General features: G+C 36.7%; 1 pseudogene; it reads left to right on the top strand.

Moving 5' to 3' along the window:
* Positions 1-1,896: 1,896 nt before the first annotated feature.
* On the top strand, positions 1,897-16,958 carry LOC107512181 (annotated as a pseudogene).
* The last annotated feature ends 617 nt before the right edge of the window (positions 16,959-17,575 follow it).

The raw sequence follows: 17,575 nt of genomic DNA, 5'->3' as shown, positions 1-17,575 counted from the left end.
AAGTAGCATTGGAAGAAAGCAAAGAGGTGGAAGAAGGGGCACAAAACGATAGCAGGCTCCTCGAACACAGTTAACGACGTTACATTGTCCATACAGATCATTTAAAAAGCAGCCGCATTTTTTTAATTGACATTCTGAATGTGAAAGCTTCACAGTGACGAACTTTGTGCTGTTAATGTTCTGAATATGGACAATACTGACTAAAACAACCAACAGCAACCACGTTCTCTGCTCACCTGTGCCGACAAGGCTCAGTTACCCTGTGCCCACAGCCAGGACAGCACAAATATCACTGATTCATTCAGTGTAATCAATCAAACTGTTGGTCAGTGTAAGAAAACAAAAGCATGATTATTGTTTTGCCTCGCAAATCAAACTTGTTTGTGTACAGACAGATCTACGATATTCTGCTTAATTTTCATCATTTTAAAAACCCTGTCGAAATAGCATAGCACATGTACTTTAGAGAACGACTGACCATGTTTCATAAAGTTCAGTCTCCACCTGGCACCATATTTCTTTAAGAAAGTTTACCTTGGTCAGGCAGAGGTGAGTATGAAAAGCATAACTGTCTTGAGCATGGCTCAGAAGTATGATGCTCTTGGGGAAGCCATGCGCTCCAGACGCTTCAGGAGATGCCAACAAGCAATACAGGTGGTAGATGCAACTTTGAGATCCAACTAAATTCAGAATGTAATTCCCTGCAAATATTTGAAGATATTAGGAATCAGACAACAAGGCATTAATATGGAATCATGATGGCATTAGTACCTGTTTACTGGCACTCATCAGGCAGTGATTTTACTGAGACAACAGGGAAAAGCTATGAGATCTACTCCCCTCTTGGAGGCCAAGCTCATGCAGAACCCTGTACTCTTTATAGCCATCAAGTTCAAGCCCTCAGAACTTCTGACCAATGACTTTAACTTCCCCCTGCTGGACATGATAGACCTCTACCTTTCACAAGCTAAGGCTTCTCTCTCTCCAGCATGCTGGCAGCTCCAAGCCGCTAACTGCTCATAGACCCTTGTGGTGTGGAACACTTTAGTAAGAATCCCACAGAATCTTGTAGCACTATTTTTACCATTTTCTTCTCAGGGCTTCTACTTTGGTCTCCTTCCAGGGTACTGGTGAACAATAAATCTTCTATACAATTCACACTATCCCCTCAGCCAGTCCGCGGGATAAGATGGCTGGCCTACTGCCCATCCTGGTGGTGGCGCCATCATTTGTTGCCTGTAGTGTAGACTCCCAGCTGCAAATGGGTCTGCTGCAACTACTGCCTTCCCATTTCATTAGGGCACGAGGCAAAGATGGTATCACGATGGTGCTCCTTTCCTGGTCCTTCCCCTACTCCATCTGCTCTCTCTTCATTCAGGGATCCTTATCTCTTCTCTCTTTTTAATTCTCTATTCTAAATCCCATTTTGTATCTTATTACATTAATCCTCTAAAATCTGTTGCCTTCATCTAATTCTGCCCAGTTTGACATTTTTAAACTTTAGATCCATTAAATAATTTGCGGAGTGTATGTATGTATGTGTGTATGTATATATATATACCATTGAAGTTGTTATTTGATTTGAAGCTAAAGAAAATAATAACAATATTATATATTTGTTACTTACTGCCTTCTGGCCACTGTATTAAGTACTTTATAAAGATGGTATAGAATAATGGTTAAAAGCACCAACTTAATATCAGCCAACAAAGCCTTAAATCTCAGTTTAGGCATTTTACTAGCTTTGTAATTCAGGCAAATTAATATTTCAAAGGCCTTCAATTTTCTATCCTTAACATGGAAAAACTGCTAGTACCTACCCCGGGGTTATTTTGAGAATGAACTGAGATATTGCATATGAAACTTAGTGAATGTCTGGCACTAAGGAAATAAGAAATGCAGCATGAGCTGTTACTGATTCTACCAGTTCTCCTTTCACTTAATGAAACCGATCACTGTAACCCCATTACTTATGTAGACCCGGAAACTAAAGCTCAGAGGAGCCAAGTGACTTGCCCAGATCGTGCAGCTGGTAATTGCCTGAAAAGGCACTTGCGCCCAGGTCCGACCACAGAGCCTGGGCTCTGACACAGCACGCTGGTGGTTCTTGTTTCACATTCTTTAAAACTACAGGTGCCTATGTATGTCCATTGGGATTCTTATTGCCGGGTTTGCTGCAGTTGCTTGTGGGTAGCTGTTTATTATTTTCTAGTTTCACAGATAATTTTGATGACAGCTAAACAAAGTACAGTTACCTATGAAAGAGCAGCAAAGCCTCTCTAATGGTGCTATGATCAAGATAAAATGAAAGCAAGTATATGAAACCAAAATAAAGTATTAGCCTCTTTTAATAGCTACTACATGTTGAGCTCTTATTTCCCTAATTAATAAAAGAAAGGACAAACAATTCTTGAGGATAGATGCCTCAAAGTAAATTTTTGCCCACTGGACAAAAAAAAGCAATCACACCTGACAGAAGTCACATCCATAAAAGACCTCTGGGCAGGTTAAATGGTTTTGTATAAGTTATATTCTAACTCTGAAAGAAAATTCAGAAAGGATGTTTAAAATGATTGTTCCCTGAGGCAGAACCAGCATCTGAATCTCTGGAGTGAGTTGCACTATGATGCCTGCTCATCTTTCCTTCAGGAACCAGCAACTCCTTTAACTCTGCTCTCTACGGCACCGTCTGTCCCTGTCCTCTTAATACAGTCCATATTTTTCCTCTTTCCCGCTGCTTCTACTCTAAATCAAACTCTCAGTAACTTCTCTCCTGGAATATTTTAATAGTTTCCAATCATGCTCCTGAATCCATCCTTTCGATACATATATTATAGCCTTTCTTAAAATTCTTTTTCCCGACTGAAGTTGAGTCTGCTCCGTTCACCAGTCAAGGGCGTCCATGATCTGGCTCTAGCAATGACCTCTGGTTCTCTTCCCTAGTCACGTCCCATGCTTTCTCCTTGCTGTGGCTTTACATCTGTTCACTTGGAGGTCTTTGCCACTTTTCCACATGTTCAAGTTTTGTCCTGCTCTCAAGGTGGACTTCTAAGACCATTTCCTTCATAATTGTCCCGATTTCCACAAGTAAATGTGATTTCTCCCAGCTATGAACTTGTGCTATACATTATTTATATATTTCTAGAATACTGTAGGAGAGGAAAATAATAATAATTTTTTCTACCCATCTTAGATTCTCCAGTTTGGGGCTCTGCACATCAGATTGGCCAAAGACAGGTTAACCAAAATAATAATAATAATAATAATGATATGGGTTTCTGGGCAAGGGAAGCAGTTAAGGGAAGGTTACCAGGGACAGTATGGTTTGTCATGCAGATTTAAGTAGGTGCCCTTTTCATTGATAAGAGTTAAGAATCTTCCTGATACTAGAAAGGGCGACATCTCTATAAGCAGAAATTTAATTTACAAAAGGAGAATTTATGCCCTGTTTTGAGAGGTTTTCCTGCTTCGGCTTATTCTCGGTGGCCTTTAGCTTAAAATAATCCATATGTCAAAGAGGCATGTTTTGGGGTGGCATATTCTAATACCTTTAGCATATATCATTCCTTGTATCTGCAAACATCCAATCTCGCCTAACATTACTATATTTGGATGTTGCTAAAACAGATTAAACTTGGGATCTTTTCCTTAGCAAGAAAGATGCTTTAAAAAATTTTTTTAAAATGGGGTTCATCTCAAAGGAGGCTAGGTGAGTGACTGAAGTGGGGTGCACTCTGCAAACACTGACTTATCACTCCTACCCTCAGGAGACACAAGCACTTGGAATTATCAAAAGTTTCTGTACAACAAAGATTGGTGTGACTCGGTGGCTCCATTATCTTTGGAAAGAAAGCAGAACTTCTATCTTTCTTATAAGAGCCGCCCTAAGATTGGGAGAGTTGGCTGTGACCCAAGAGTTGCCCAACACTCTTGTCATCTCGACCCCCCACCCCCAAAGCTGTTGAATGGAATCAGAATATATCACTCCAAAGTATGCCTCTGGGTCATTACATTGAACTGATTATTTTTGAGAAACAGCAGACACCGGAGAATCTCTGAAAACAGAGTAGAAGTTGCCTTTTTGTTAGGAACGTTACATTTATAAAGAAAATCCCCATTTGTAAAGGTGTCTCCTTTTTTGTACCAGGAAGGAAAGGATGACCCTAAATCTCCAAAACCTCTTGTCCAGGGAGAAGGTAGCAACTTTAGTCTGCATAGCTAACTCTGCCCTTGTTACTATGCTTTGCCTGGCAACCTCCCATAACTGGCTCCCTTCCCGCCACCCCACTATCTTCTTTTGTCTTTAGCTGGAGAGGGTATTTAAGGCAATTGGTTGGGCCATTTGGGGTAATTTTACTTAGTTTTTCTGGGTATCTTCCAGGTATACAGAAGGTATACATGTTATGAAACTTTTGGTTTTATTTTCTCCTATTAATCTTTTATTAGAGACGGATGTCTCAGCCAGGACCCTCAAAGGACAGGATGCAAATTATCTTTCTTCCCTTACACTGTCCTAGAGCCTGGGAAGTGACTGTACCAATAAAGTGAAGGAAGAATAGTTTTAAAGAGGCATCATCCCAATGTACCCAACAGTGCTTTTAAGAGAGAACCCAGCTTAGCCCCTGGGCTTATGAGTGTCTGGTGACTCTGCCCAGAAGCTTCAGGAGAGGATGGGCCTTAGCGTCCCTGGGGACCTATTCATTCTTAGGGGTAGCATTAAGAGTCCGGCTATGTTTGGTTAGCCCTAGGGACCTCTGAAAAGGGGACTGTTTTAGATTTGCTGTATTCCTAATAGGTGAGAAAAGATGTCGATCATCTTTTCTCATGATGGATTGAAATCCAACAGTAACACCCTTAATATGTTGAGGCAAGGGCCACCCCAGTTACAATAAAATGGCTTGAGTACATGGTCCCCATCTAATTCAGAAAAGTCAATAGCACTTTTGCATACCAGGTGTTAATACTTACTGAATAAAAGTTATATAGTTATGTTTTGGTAACTGATGTTTTAGATATGCAATTCTTCACTTGGATTTTTTTTTTTCTAATAAAGAATATAAATGTCAGGCTTTATATAATAAATGGGATCTTTTCCTTAGCAAGAAAGTTCTTTTTGATGACTCTAAAACATATATTCATTTAATAAAAACTGTATAAACTCCTAATGTATATAAAGAAGCAGGTTAAATACTAAAATACTACAGCCCTTGTGCCTAAAAAACACAGTATATTTAGAAAGACATCTGCCAAACATTTACAAAAAAATATAAAATTATTCCAACACCTTGCCAGATAGATGGCACATTCCTACACTCAGCTATTAAATAAGTAAACGAGAGAAAAATCAATATATAACTATAAATCATGATGAGCACCATGAAGGAAAAAAAAGGTAAAGTAATAGAAAATAACTCACTCATTTAGATTGGTGAGGGAAGGTCTCCATGAAGAGGTGAGGTTTCAGCTGAGACCTGAAGGTCAAGAAGTAATCGTTCAGGAGAAAGTTGGTCCAGACCAAGAGAACAGTGTGTCCAAGGCTGTAAGGTAAAGCGTACCTTCTAAACAGGGTAAGATATTATAAGGGCATAAACTATTACAATGATAGATTTTTTAGGTGTTCTTTTCAACAAGTATCTACTATCTGAATACAAGGAGCCAAAGATACCATGATGAATATACATACAAAAGTTCCCATTCTCTTGAAACTTGCAATCATCCGAGAAAGACAGACACTGGGCTTACACATAGAGACAAGTTGAGGACCATCTGATAAGCTAATAACAGAGGTGTGTGGCAAATTAAGTTTTACCAAGCCTGTACGGACCAAGGGAGCCCTTTCTGACATTTAAACCAGGTTTTAAAGGATAAGTAGGCATTTGCTGGGTTAAGGGTTGATGGCTCAGGAAACTGTCTGAGAGAACAGCCCTGTTGGTGTAGATTCTCTAAAGGTGAGAACAGATGCATTTATCACTTCAAAGAACGAATTTACAGGAGTAAATGGACAGTTTATGTTTGATGAGCTATAGCGAAGGAGGTATTGAGACATTAAATACAAAACACAAGCAAAAAATTCCTAGTCAGGCCTGGATAAAGAAAGGAGTTGGGGTGCCTTTGAGCCTGAGCGGTCATTAGTTTTCAATGAAAATTTTGTGTAAGAATTAGCCTTTTTTAGTCTTGTCATCAGGTTACTATTTAATACTTAATCTCTACTTCTACCTCTGAAAGCAGGCTGTTAACAATGCATTTAATTCTTTTCAAAATTACTGTCAATTGGGCAGTAATTTGGGTTCTCCTTAGAGGACACATTTTTGTTTCTTTTCAGAGTTGATATATTTCCCTGGGGGAAAAATGGAGCAGATTTTATGAGAACTAAAATATGGCACAAAAGTTGCCTCTTTGCTCTGAATGGCTTCTAAAATAACTTAGAACATTTCTGATTTTTCTTTCCTGTGTACAGCACTGGGCGTGTATGGCAGCAAGGGGGAGGTTGTGAGAGGCAAAGGCATTCTTTCACTTTAAGACATAATTTGAAGGGAAAAAAAGACGAAACTATTGTTTTTCTAGAAGCTTTACCAAACAGTGGGAAGTTTTTACCACCATGACACTGAATTGAATTACCAAAATACTTATTTTATGACATCGTTACCAGAACATAGGGTCTGCCTGTGCACATCTATGGTCAATGAGGTACGTACAGGTTTCACAGCAAGGAACGTAAAGGTTTATTTCAGACAGTTGAAAGTCCTAGAGACATATCAACCATTCAAAGACCTGGCCCTCCAGGTGTCTCAAAGGGGTAAATTATATAGAGAAAGATCATTAGCCATGGAGACTGAGGGAGTGGGGGTCATGGGTGCTACTGATCGGATGGGGCTGCAGTAATTGGTCATTGTGTCCAGTTCTGGAATCACCCGAGGCGTCATCCTGTCTGGTCCCATGGGAAAGTGATCAGTGGAGCTGTTCTGCCTCGATGAGCCTAAGGCTAAAACACTCCTGAAGCCAAATGTTATCTTTAGTTTAATGGAAACCTATTGTCCTTGTGATCTACATACCCATGATTAAGGAAGTAGGCAAACAAAAGTAGAAGGATAAGACTGGAAAAGCTAGTGAGTCACAATGCTATTATGCTAGACAAAAGTTGCTTGAATCTGAGGGGGAAAAAAATGAAGTCTGCATGTGGTTAGCAATATGACAAATAGTCCCGCGATTTATGGTACACACAAGTATGTGCAAGTTGTATTTGTAGGGGTCCAGAGCTAACCACCCAAGATGTGCTTCTACGGTATGCTAAGGGCAACTTTAGCTGAGGGCTCAGTAGAAGCTTCTGCCCCTCCCTTGATTACCTGGAAGATCTGAATTAGCAGTCTTGCCCATACTGGGAGTTTATTGGATATAACATTTTTTGACTTATCTATAGGTTAAGACAAACTTCTAAGTATCTGTTCTTTTTATTCTGCAACTATCCTTTGAAGCCTCTGAGGCCCCTTACCTCATCCCTACCTCAGAATGTTTTATATTCCCATGTTCTATCTCTGAACTCATGCATGTGGGGTCTCCATACATATGTATGTATTAAATTTGGTTATTTTTTTTCTTGCTAATCTGTCTCATATCTGTTTGATTATTAGAGAAGCCAAAAGAAGCTTGAGGGTAGAAAAAATCAGCACAGCTGATTCTGGCTTGTAGAAGTAATGTATAGAAATCTGAATAGTGTCTCCTCTTTGAAACTGCTCTATCTTCTCTGGCAGATGTGGTTAATTTCTGCACTCAGCCCTTTAATACAAAAGTTATAATCACGGTTCACAGGCCTGCCTCTTTCATTAAACTAAGTGACTCAAAGGAAGGGAATGATTATTTTTTATTTGTCTTTCTAATCACAGGACTATAGACATAGTAGTTGTTCAAAACACATTTCTTCAAGAACGAACATGAGCGAAGTTATTAAGACATACTACTGAGGTTATCCAAAACTGAACCTTTTGCTTAATAACATGTATAAAACTTTAAAAAGGTTGTTCATTTAGAAAGACCTACCCCTGCAACTAAGTTAACACCCAAATACGCCCTCAGCTACTTTGACACCTAGTTCTTGTAAATGTTTTTCTTCCTTCCATGTATTCACACTCATAATCCAGTGAGTCTAAGAAACACAGCCATGTTTCAACATCTGGGATTCATCAGGTTGGTTCTGTTAATCAAAGTTCTGAAAATCAGTTCCAGATGTTGCCCAACTAAAGCTATATAAGCATTGTTCACATTTTTAACTACAATCAGACCTAACTTCCCATATCTTGAAAGTAACTTAATTTGTATAGGTAGGAGTTCACTTTGCACTATTTTTTAAAATTAACTCTCAATTTAATACAGAGATAAGGCTGATATATTAATATTCATTTACTTCTAAGACAAGTATAAGTTCAAGATACAGTTTAGAAATCACACATTTAATCACATTAGCTCAAAGTCCTCAGAAGAAGGAAAGAAAAATTAATACTGTCCAAGTGCCTACTCTGTGCTTGTATAGGAGAGAAAAATAATTTTCCTTCTCCCCTTCTAGGTTCTTGGCTGAGACCCACCCCCATCCTAAGATACAGATTAACAGGAGAATAATAGCATGTATATATGGGAGATACCCAGGAAAACTGAGTAACTCCCCAAAATGGCCCCACCAATCACCTTAAATGTCATCTCCAGCTAAAGACAAAATAGGCAGTTGTGGGAGGTTATCAGGCAAAGTACAGTAAGCAAGGGTACTGTTGTTATGCAGATTTAAGTTGTTGTTTCTCCATTAATAAGACTTTCTAAGTTAACCTTTTCTTCCTGGTACAGAAAGGGGAGCATACTTATCAATGGAGACTTCCCTTACAAATATAAAGGTCTCTTACAAAGGAGACAACTGGTTAGTTTTCACAGGTTCTAGCTGTTGTTTCTTAAAAATAACCAGCTCAAGATAATCCTGATGCCAAAGAGGCAGATGTGGGGGTGGCATATTCTATTCTCCTTTACTGGAAAGCAATATGAGTAATTCCACATATACTATTTTGTTTGATTTAAATTCTTATAACTGTGTGAAATAGAAATTATCTCCATTACACAAATGAGGAAATACAGGCTCACAGAATTAAATTACATTATTGAAAAACAAATGCTTAGTATCTAAGCTGAGATTGGTCATTTTTCTGATTCCAAATTTAGTTCTTTCTATGAGCCATCTTCTTCTATATCCTTAGATAATATGAGCCAGGGGAATGAATGTCGTAAAATTAAACCATATTTTTTAATCCATTTTGGAAATTATTTTCCTAAGGAAGACCATATATATAAAACCTATGTCTTCTTTTCAGATATAATCCGGTATTTTATTTTGTCCATATTTTCTTTTTAAAAAATCAGTTTCATTTCCTGATAGATAACATAATTAGGTTTTCATAAAGCTCAAAAAAGTCTGGCATATAAAGTGAATCAATGCAATCCAAGTGCTGGAGGCTTTCTAACAAGCACTTCAAAACCCAGCAATGCTGCAAGGTTCTAGAAGAAGCTTGAGTGCTATCAAAAGTCATGGACTGATTTCTGTTTCTAATAGAATCATGGAGAAGATGTTCCAAGTGGTCCTATGGCAATCAAGGAGAGCCTACATAATTACAACATACTTGTTTTTTAAAGCAGAATAGTGTTCAATATAAAGCTTAGGAAGTCCCCAAAGATGAAGATAAAAGATATGTGGAGAAGAGAACAGACAGTGAGATAAACCCTGAATAGTGCAAGTAAACAAATACAAAAGTCAAGGTTTCCCAATTCGAATAGCAGTCCTGGGCTCAGAAGACAAGCCATTCTGCTAGATGAGGATGCTGAATATTAAGGCAGGATGCTCCATAGGAGCTAAAGTGGTTGTGGAGAGATGTGGTCTTGGCTCCAGTGAAGCAAATCAGATCCTATGTGGCAGAAAGCCATGCTACGTTAGACCTTCTGAATTCTCAAAATTTGTGTAATTAGCTCACATTTTTTAAAAAAGCAATAGGCCACCATGAAAGAGTCATCAGACAACAAAATAAGCCAACCGCCCAAACCTGGAGACATTAGAATTAGCTGATGGAAAATATAGAATGATAATGTTATGAAATGTCTAAAGCAATTTAAAAACACAGTAAAAAAGAAAAGGGCACAAGAGATTATTAAAAATGAGCAAGCAGATTGTAAAAAGACAGTATAAATTTTATGAATAAAAAATAGATTCATTGAAATTTAAAGCTCAGTAGTTACATGAAATAACATATTAGATATAGCTAAATAGACAATGAACTAGAAGGATTGAAGAACTTGCAGTACTGAAAGATAAGGACATGAAAATATAAAGGTTAAGAACTATTGAGGATAGAATACACAAAAAGGTCAAATGTATATCTAACTTTAGTTCCTTAAAAATAATACAGAGAGAACACTAAAGGCCATAACAGAAGGGTTGAGAATTAGGCCGAGAATTGCTGAGCACTTATGATAGAAACTAAGGATGTAGGATCCACAATATATACCAAATAGAATAAAAGAAAAATCTATATGTAAAACATTACAGTAAAACTTCAAAACACCAAAGATAAAGAAAATATCTAGAAGGCGCAGGAAAAAACCCAGAACACCTATAAGGAAAAAAAATCTAACAATAGATTTTTAACGGCTTCAGTGGAAGTCAAAAATTCTTACTATAATATCTTCAAAATTCTGAGGGAATTATTTTTCAAAGCCATAATCAAAATAGACAGTTTGCTAATAATGTACATTCTGAATGATAAAGGAAAGATTCTAGAAATAACTTATGAATTGCAAAAAGAAATGTTGATCAAAGAAATTGTTAAACATAGACTAATCTAAAAAGAAATATAAATAAAATGGTGACTAACTTCTATGTTAAGACAGAAAAAAAAATACTAGATCTACACTGTCCAATATAGTATCTATTAGCCACAACTGCTATTTAAACAAAATTATGTCAAAAATTTAATTGTTCATACTAGCTACATTTCTGATTCTCAATAGCCACATATGCTGGAGGTCTTATCTAGTTTGTAAGACAACTTACTACAAATATGGAAAGAAACAAAAATGTCACCATTAACATGATAGAAACTCAAAGAATCTAACAATAAAATATTAGAAGTAATGTTTATCAAGTTGATTGACTATAATACCAAAAACACATGTGTTCATATATATCAGTTATAAATTTAGAACATATAATTTAAAATATATCAAAAATATATGAATACAATAATATTTTAAAATATGATATGCAAAACACCAAGAAATATAAAAATCAAAATATACCATGTTCATAGATAACTCAATATCATTAAAATGTCAGTTCCCTTTAAATTTCACTGCAGAGTGAATCAAATTTTAACAAGGTTTTTGAGAAACCCAACAAGTTAATTTTAAAACTTATTTTAAAAAGCAAAGGCCCAATAATGGGTAATGCATAGCTGAAGAAATATAAGGTGGGAAAAATTGTGTTACCACCTACCAAGCTTTATTATAAAGCTATATCAAATATATAGTGTGAATGAACTAAAGGAGAGACTAATTAACCATTGGAATACCCAATAGAGTAGAGATTTTAGAAATAGACTTACACATAATAGAACTTGATAGTGATATTACTGATCACTGGATAAAGGATTTAAGCTATAAACAATAAAATTTAGTGTTTGTTTTCATGATGCATATACAAATTCCTGGTAGATTGAAATTTTAAATCTAAAGGGAAACTCTTAAGCTTTTAGAACAAAATATAAAAGATAATTTTTTGATTTCAGAACAGAGGAAATATTAACCTTAAATGAAAAAGTTGCCAAGTTTAACCTCATTAATAGGAAGACTTTCTGTTTATCAAAGATACCATAAAGAAAATGGAAATACAAACTATCGGCAACATATAGATTCAACAAAGATTATTATCCATTAAATAAAATAACTCTTATGAATTGCCAAGAAAAAGACAACACCCTCCCCTCCACACTCACAAAAATAAATTACTAAACAGGCATTTAAAATGAAAGACAATACTAACGGCTCGGCCTCTTTGGTAATCAGAGGAGTGCAAATTAAGATTGCAATGAGATAACATCAATTGTTGGCAATGAAGTAGAGTGATGAAAAATATACACAGTTCTAAGGAATTTATAATTTGAAACACCTAATTTGGTAACAATTATATTGTACATCTGAACATAAATTTGCCTATACCCTGGGAATTTTATTCCTAGAAACAAAACTTAGAGAAACATGAGTCCCAGAATATACAAAAATCACATAATTGAAAAGTAGTAATTGAAATAATGACTAGAAAAAAATCAGATAAAATTCTATTGACAGGAAAATGAATAAAGTATGGCATAATCACAGAATATTATATAGGTGTGAAAATGAATGAATTATAGCTGCTGGCAATAATATAGATGAATTATAGAAACAATGTTGAGTGGGAAAAAAAGCGCGTTGAAGAAAATTACATATTGTTTAATTATATATGATATGCACGTGTATAATTATGTAACTACCTAAATTACATGCTATAAATTTTACAAATGGCTTTTTACTTAAGGGTTGCTACATATACGGATATTTTGTTTTAGAAGGAAAGAGAATTATAAATCAGTTACTTCTAGAAGGGAGGAAATAAAAGAATGGAATTTCAGAGAAATACACGTATAACTCAAAGATGTCAATATTCTGGTTTTTAATGTAAATGCTAGGTTCCTCAGTATTGGTGTCATTATGCTTCATAAAGTCATCCATTATTAAATGTACTGACTATTATACAATATTTTAATCAGACCTCTGTGTATTGTTTGATGTACCCCATAATTTGCTTTTCTAAAAATGACATTATTTTTAGCAAATAATATAATCATGATAGATTATATTATGCATGAATAAACACAAGAAAAAGAAAGCATGAATTTTAAGCCAGGTAGATTTGGATTGGAATTTTTGTTTTGATGCTTGCTAATTTGAGCTGTACAATACTGAATGAGATATTTAAGATCACTGAATATCAGTCTCTTTCAACAATATTTATTATAAGCCTACTATGTGTTAAGTATTATCGAGGGCACTAGAGTTGAGTGAACAAAATAGCCACCGTGTCCAAGTGCTGCAGAAGCCTGGAATGGCTAACCACCAATAAGCCACAATTCTTGGTGTGAGACCTATGTCAGTGCCCTCTTAGATGAATTTCTGTGGCTATTAATTCTTAGATCTTTTTTAACTTGACATAGGCTATTCTTCCAACACTCTTGGGAATGTATGAGATGCAGACAAGGACATATCGAGCTACTATTAACAAAAGATTATTAACTAGTTTGTTAAGAAGTTAGCAATCTGCTCTTTTGCCTTTCTATCAAATTCCTCATGGCATGAGGTTGGGTAAACAGTGTGCAAAGAGATGACTCTGTAAAGGTCTTTATAACTTTATTAGATGTTAAGCATCCCTGCTTGCTTTAATACTCACTCACTGCCTTAAACTTCCCCCAGTGTCACCAGATAGAGAATTCATTTCCTCCCATGTTACTATGGCACACACCATGATCACAGTTTTCCCTCTTCTTCACTGCCTATCACACTATCTCTATGGGTCTCATCCTATCTCTTACGGTAATGCTCTCAGTGAGCTCTTGAATGTTCAAGCCACCCTGGTGCTGCTGGATGGGTTTACTAATAACCATCTATCCTGAAGCAACATTTGCTCCAAGGGAGTCCATGGACAGTTTAAGAGCAAAAAAGGTTTCTAGCCTCATGTAAGAACCTATGAGAAAAATACAAGGAAAATCTGATAACACTATGGTTACTATGAAAATTCAATTTGTTTATAGGATGTTTATAGAAATGTCATAAAAAGCCTTCATATTTAGCAATAATAAATTCATACAGAATGGCATTCATCTTATGTACAGATATGAAAAAACTCAGACAATAGTTAAATTCTAAGCATTCTAAGAAAAAAAGTCAAACATTTACACGTCATATTTAGGCAATTTCTTACAACTGTGAACAAAGCAACAAAATTAGATGAATTTGCATCCAGATAGTTTTGAAAGGAAAAATATGAACAAAAAAGCAAGAGATGAGATCATAACCATTTAACTTCCTAAGAAAAGTGGGTGAGAGAATACATAGTAGACCTCTGCCAGCCCAAAACTCCAGGTGTGATGCTGACCTTCCTGAAAGGTCATTTCTCATTCTAAAGCATCCCCAAAGGTAAAAGAACCATGTATGAGACCACAGGGAGATGGTAAATGTTAAAGGTTGTTTTTCAGTTGTTTATTTCTGGGTTTGCCTCTGACAATATCTATACCTGAAACAAGAAGTCTTGCTTCATTCACAAACAAAACACGTCACTCTGGCTCCATCCCATTATACCACTTTTCTAAGCAGCTAATGACTTCTAACGCATGAGAGGAATCCTAGAACTATTGGGCTACTAGGTCTACGTTCTTTGAGCTACCTCTGCACATAGCAGACCATAATTGGTGCCTTAGATTTCTTTCTCCTATTAAAATAAATGGGATTCTGAGGACAAGCAAGAGTTAAAATTCTGGAAAGCACAGGATCCAGATACCATACACAGCTCTATCAAGAAACTGAAATGAATTTTAGCCTGTATTAAAATTATATGATTTGTTTTTACTAATACCAAATAATTATCTTCATGTGAACAATGCTCTGCTCCAACATCTGTGTTCTTTATTCTTTGTTTTATTCTGCATATTTAATCCCGGAAAATATTCATTTCATTGGTATAGCACTTCATCCCCTTGATGTTTCCTCGAGTCCCCATGTTGTCTTATAGACAGTTTTTAGTCCCTCCATACAAAGTATAATTTTCCATTAGGATAAACAAAGGTGGCAACTTACATCTGCGTAGTATGTGGTTGCAGATTTCTATAAAACAGCGCTGGAAAACAAAATCGGTTCACAAATCCCTTTCTCAAAAGCAAGTGCGGATCAGTTCCTACTTTTGATCCAGGCAAAAAGCCAAACCTAGAATAAGAGAAGCCATATGTATGTGTTTGAGAGAAAGCTGCCTACGTAAGTAGGGATTTTCCCCAAATAATGAAGTTAACTTTTTGATGGCTTTTGGAGGATGATGGAAATGTAATGGTCAGACTACAAAAGTTTAAAAATGTTTTCCAAGTACTTTCAGGTATTCTTTTTTTAAAAAAGAAGAAAGTATGATAAAAGGGCCATAGCCTTCATCAAGACTGATTAATGCAAAGAGGGCAGCAACAGCATTTAAAGCTTCACCAGTTTTCCTGCACTCATATGCAGCTGAAACTCGTTCCCAGATATTTTTATCATGTCCTAAAGAAGAAAGATCTCTGACTCAATTGGTGAGAGTTCAAAAAACTGCCTACCCTTATCCCCTACCTGATCTTCATGTGTACTAAAGATGACAAAAACAAGTGATTCTAGGGTCACTATTAGAATCCTTTTTTATACATGTCGGTGCTATTCAAAATTGATTCTTACATCTCCAGGCTGAGAAAAGTCTAAAGATCTTCTAAACAAGTGGTCCTCAACTGCAAGCAATTTGCCCCCTAGGGAATATTTGGCATGTCCAGAGACATTTTTGATGGTCACAGCTAGAGTTGCAGGAAATACTACTGGCATGTAATGAGCAAAGGCCAGGGGTACTGCAAAAAAATTCTATAATGCACAGGATAGCCCCTTACAAGAAACCATTATGCCCCAAAATATCTAGTGGAGAGGTTAAGAAAGGCAGCTGTCCCTTGGATCAGCCCGATCTGTGAGGAAGTACAGTCTTATTGATTTCTGGCCTTATTGTTCCTCATTGTAAGCAGCCATCTGGACCACACTCCCCCTGCCGTGTAGTGGGGTATCTCTTCCTATTTCTGAGCTGGGAGGTCCTCTTTGTAAAGAATTAGTTGGAGCCCTTAGCCCTGCTCCTCTCTTTGTAGCAGACCTGGCTCTTAGATCCTGATCTGCTTGGTCCTAAAAAAAAAGGCAAAAAGGGGTGCCAGAGCTGTACTAGCTATTGTCCTTTAGCTTCTCTCAGCTCACCTGTAAATTCTAAATTAAGTGAAATGACATTTTGAATTTGCTTCTACCTTTAAGCCAAGCAGTATGGTTGACAATGACCATAAACAAAAGTAAATTTTGAGAATATCCTGAGCCCTTTTCATGGTACCTTAGAGGGGATCGGCTGCTTCAGGATAAAGCTGAACATCTCTTTCCCAGGCACTGGTGCCAGAAGCTCACTGAAATGGATGATGAATGAAAACTTTGTACCTTTCATGAGAAATGTATTGCCACAGAGGCTGCTGCTGATGCTCTGGGTGAAGAATGGAAGAGTTATATGTTTTGAATCAGTGATGGGAATGGCAAACTAGGTTTCCCCATGAAGCAGGCTGCCTTGACCCACTGCTTCTGAGTAAGGGGCATTCCTGTTATAGAACGAGGAAGACTGGGGAAAGAGAGCAGGTCTGTTCAGGGTTGAATTGTGGATGCCAATCTGAATGTTCTTGACTCAGTCATTGTGAGAAAAGGGGAGAAAGACATTCCTGGTCTCACTGATACTACTGTGCCTCGCCATCTGGGGACCAAAAGAGCCAGCAGAATCCGCAAACTTATCAATCTCTCTAAAGAAGATGACGTCCACCAATGTTGTGAGAAAGCCCCTAAACAAAGAAAGTAAGAAACCTAGGACCAAAACACCCAAGGTTCAGCGTCTTGTCACTCCATGTGTTCTGCAACATAAACGTTGAAAGATTGCTCTGAAGAAACAGCATACTAAAAAAAATAAGGAAGAGTCTGCAGAATATGCTAAACTTTTGGCCAAGAGCATGAATGAGGCCAAAGAGAAATGCCAGGAACAGATAGTCAAGAGCCGTAGACTGTCCTCTCTGAGAGCTTCTACCTCTAAGTCTGAGTCCAATCGAAAATGAGATTTTGTAAGACTAACAAATAAGATCAGACATCAAAAAAAAAATAGCTTGAATATTTGAATTATACTTTGTTGTATACAATTATAAGTATGAGCTCCTGAATTGATATTTTATCAAGGAAACAGTTACATACAACAAAAACCAAAATGTTATAATTTTCTTCTATTTGAACATATATATTCTTTAAAAAATATCAGTGCAAAGTGGCCAATGTTCTCTCCTTGAAAAAAAAAATCTGAGATGATGTACTTCATTAATGATAGAAAGAAGTAGTTTCCATGTATGTTTTTCAGTTTATCTATAACAATCTTCCTTAACAAATTAGAAAGTTGGGAACTCTTTGTTGGTTCTTCAGGTATTCATTTGAAGTTGTACTGGTCCATGAAACCCAAAATTTTGGTATCACTATTCTGGTCTAGCCCATAACCAACAATTCAAAACCAAATAGTCAGGATCTTTGCTTAAGCAATGCCAGTGGTGAGGAATTTACTACTTTCTGGGGAAGATCATATCATATAGGAAAGTTCTTTATGTTAGGGTGAAACATGACATTTATAATTTCCCCTCAGGCTACAGCAAATGAGTCAAATCCCACTTCCACAGAACAGCCATAAGCA

Source organism: Rousettus aegyptiacus, unplaced genomic scaffold (assembly GCF_014176215.1).
Source record: "Rousettus aegyptiacus isolate mRouAeg1 unplaced genomic scaffold, mRouAeg1.p scaffold_m13_p_15, whole genome shotgun sequence".
NCBI classification, from domain to species: Eukaryota; Metazoa; Chordata; class Mammalia; order Chiroptera; family Pteropodidae; genus Rousettus; species Rousettus aegyptiacus.
The sequence above is the reverse complement of the archived record's forward strand: the minus strand, read 5'-3'. Positions and strand labels throughout refer to the sequence as shown.